This window comes from Vigna unguiculata, unplaced genomic scaffold, assembly GCF_037176805.1.
Source record: "Vigna unguiculata cultivar grain cowpea cultivar isolate G323 ecotype 2 unplaced genomic scaffold, ASM3717680v1 ptg000084l, whole genome shotgun sequence".
NCBI classification, from domain to species: domain Eukaryota; kingdom Viridiplantae; phylum Streptophyta; class Magnoliopsida; order Fabales; family Fabaceae; genus Vigna; species Vigna unguiculata.
This window is the reverse complement of record NW_028196727.1, coordinates 32,022-35,900: the sequence shown is the minus strand read 5'-3', so window position 1 is coordinate 35,900 and position 3,879 is coordinate 32,022. Positions and strand designations below refer to the sequence as shown.

Genomic DNA, 3,879 nt, shown 5'->3' with positions numbered 1-3,879 from the left:
TACATTAATAAAGACTATTATTGATATTGGTTGTTCGTCAATTCCAGTTCAAAAATTTCTATAAAAAAAAAATTTTGCGACTAGTATTTTATATGCGTATCTACATATCTATCTATATCTATAAATGGATATAGATAGATAGGATAAAACTAAATTGATTGATCATTACATACAATTCAATTAAGATATTATATAGAAGGAAGTATGATTTCTTCAATTTTTTTGATTTCAGAATAAAAAATATTTTGAAACTGGAAAAGTTCAAATAAAAGAAGGATTCTCGAGATTCTTATCTTATTTGATTCATTTTTTTACTTTTATTCATAACTCTTTATTTTCCTTTTTATTGTATTATGTATATAATGCAATAAAATTGAAAATTAGAATGAAAAAAAAAAAACAAAAATAACTTTTATTTTTTTTAAAGAACAAAATGTTTGTTATGCTTAATATCTTTAGTTGGATCTGTATTTGTATTCACTCCGTCCTTTATTCCAGTAGTTTTTTTTTGGAGAAATTGCCCGAAGCCTACGCTTTCTTGAATCCAATTGTGGATATTATGCCAGTAATACCCGTACTATTTTTTCTTTTAGCTTTTGTTTGGCAAGCTGCTGTAAGTTTTCGATGATATTTTTAATTTGAATAATGTCGTAAAAAAATTCAGAATTTTTCAGAAAACTAAAACTCGAACATTTTAACAATTTATAAGATCAGATAAGTCTTACAGTGTGACTTCTGGATTCCAATATTGAAATTTTTCAATATATAGGAAAAAAAGGGACCTTCTCATCATTTACGTTTTTTGAATTGAAAAAACCTAATCCGATTATTCGATTGGAACCCCTCACCAATCGAATACCTAGATTACAGAAAAAAAGGATTTTTGGTCAAAAGAATTATTGATAATTTGTAATAAAATAATCTACTCTTACTATCAATTCATTTTCGAAACTCATATATATATATCTCCTCATATCCTAAAAAAACTTCATTTTTTAGAAACTTAGTATCTTAGTATTAAAAGAAACAAAATATGTTGTAATATAAGAGAATCTATTCTCTTTCTTTGTCGTTTTTTAATTATCTTGGAGATTTCATAATGCTTACTCTAAAACTTTTTGTTTATACGGTAGTGATCTTTTTCGTTTCTCTTTTCATCTTCGGATTCCTATCTAACGATCCAGGACGTAATCCAGGACGTGAAGAATAGAATAAGAAAAAAGTGGATTCTGTGTTTTCTTGCTTGTGCGGAATTTTGAAATATTTTTAGGATTTTCTCTATTTTAACATCTTTAACTAGTAAATAAAAAAAACAAGTTCAAAAAAAAATACCAAATTATCAACGGAAAGAGAGGGATTCGAACCCTCGGTACAAGAATTTGTACAACGGATTAGCAATCCGACGCTATAGTCCACTCAGCCATCTCTCCCCAATTGAAAAAAAAAAGAATTACTTTGTTTATGTTATATCACATAAACAAGAAGAACAAAAAGGGAGCTTAAAAAAAAAAGAGACTTGCTTTTTTTTTATTCTTTTTTATCTTATCTATCTTTTTTTTATTATTCTATATATTTTAGTTTTCTTTTTTTCTTTTTATACAGCCAATGAGCCCGGCCAGTACCTAGTCGGGCTCTTTTTCTTTTATTCCCATGAATATTGAAGAAAAATTCTTTATTTGAATATATTTTATTCGAAAAAAAAATATTTGTAAAAATATTTGTAATTAAAAAAAAAATAAGAGATACGGATAGATTCCTATGAGATAAAACCAAAATAAGATAATATAAAAATGTTCTCTTTTCTTACTCCCTCTCTTTTTTCTGGTAACGTAAATTGTATATATATATAACCTTCAGCAAAATAAAAAAATGAAAATTATCCCGTTTTTCAAATTTCATTAGAAGATTCTCTAATGAAACATGTCAATACTCGACTTATTAGAATATTATGCCTCCCATTTCTTTATTTTGTCTGATTGCTTTGTTCAACAAAAGATACAATAATGATATTGTAGCGGGTATAGTTTAGTGGTAAAAGTGCGATTCGTTTCAAGGACCCCCCAAAAGTTAAGGGATCCCCCATTTGATTCATATGCCGATCAAAAACTTTATTTTTTACTTAAAGGGACTCCTTTATACCCCTCGATGAATTATTTGCGGTATAATATACATTATTGTAATTTGTATACAAGAAGAATCAAATCGAATTTGACAAATTGAGTTTTAAAATTATGAAACATAAGTTTTTGGAATTGGATCTATAATCCGAATTTTTTGAGTATTACTAAAGGATCTATGGAGAGAAATATACAAAGTTTCTTTCTAATCGTAACTAAATCTTCCATTTTTTTGCATAGTAAAAATTGAAGCAAAATAGCTATTAAACGATTCTTTTAGTTTACTAGAGACATCGACATTTTTTTAGCTCGACGGAAATTTTCTTCTTTTCCTAAAGATTTTCTGAAATAGAAATAGAGAACGAAGTAACTAGAAAAAAAACATAGATTGTTAGAATATTGCTCTTCTAGAGGGATCATCTAAAAAGCAAGATATTTGAAACCTATTCATACAAAAAGGCTGACATAGATGTTATGGGTCAATTTTTTTTATTGTCCATCTCTTCATTCCGTAAAGGAGCCGAATGAAACAAAAGTTTCACGTTCAGTTTTGAATTAGAGACGTTAAATCAAAATGATGAATCAACGTCGACTATAACCCTTAGCCTTCCAAGCTAACGATGCGGGTTCGATTCCCGCTACCCGCTTCTATTTTATTCTATTTAAATCTATCTTTTTTCTTCGAGAATGAATCTAGAATTCTTAAAGAATTTGTCAATTCTTCATTTTCATTTCTTAATTTAGTTTTAGTTATATATATTCAATTATATTCAATTGATTTTTCTTTTTTATTTTTTTTTTCTTTTATTCTAAATATTTGATTTATTTTATTTTTATAATTTCTAGAATTCTTTATATTTGTTTGATTCTTTAATCTTTTTAATAAGGTTTAGTTAAAAAGGTTAAAGAATCAAATATAAAATAGAAGCGTCCATTGTCTAATGGATAGGACAGAGGTCTTCTAAACCTTAGGTATAGGTTCAAATCCTATTGGACGCAAGTTGTTTGCATATCTAATTTCAACCTTGTCCTTCTATTTTTTTTGATTTATTACATTTTGATTCGAATTCATTATATATAATATTCAAATGAAATAAAAACATATTAAAAGATACTAATTATAAAAATTGGAAAATTGAATTACAAAATTATTTAATGATTCATCAATTTTTTTCTACTTGTTCCTGGAATAAAAAGAGTTCCATCTGTTCTTTAATAGCGTCCTTTAAAAGGGCTTCTGCTTCCCCAGTGAATGTCTTGGTAGAAGATATGATTTCTTTGAATTGAGGTTTATTCGTCTTTAAGTAAGCACGTAACTCAACAAGAAATTTCCTTACCTGTCCAATTTCTAATGAATCAAGATAACCATTCGTTCCGGTATAAATAGTTACTATCTGTTCTTCCACAGTAAGAGGAGCTGATTGGGATTGTTTAAGCAACTCGCGCAATCGTTGACCTCTTGCTAATTGATTTTGAGTAGCTTTATCTAGATCAGAAGCGAATTGTGCAAAAGCTTCTAATTCTGCGAATTGTGCTAATTCCAATTTTAATTTACCAGCTACTTGTTTCATGGCTTTGATTTGAGCCGCCGATCCAACTCTGGAAACTGAAATACCAACATTAATAGCGGGTCTTATTCCAGCATTGAATAGATCGGCCGATAAGAATATTTGGCCATCTGTAATGGAAATTACATTCGTAGGAATATAAGCTGAAACATCTCCCGATTGAGTTTCAACTATTGGTAAAGCAGTCATACTTC

At 28.2% G+C, this 3,879-nt stretch overlaps 1 non-coding gene across 1 annotated transcript; it reads left to right on the top strand.

Annotated features, from left to right (window-relative positions):
- Window positions 1-3,044: 3,044 nt before the first annotated feature.
- Window positions 3,045-3,116, top strand: TRNAR-UCU (transfer RNA arginine (anticodon UCU)). The gene has a single exon. It is a non-coding gene; the product is annotated as a tRNA-Arg (tRNA).
- Window positions 3,117-3,879: the final 763 nt, after the last annotated feature.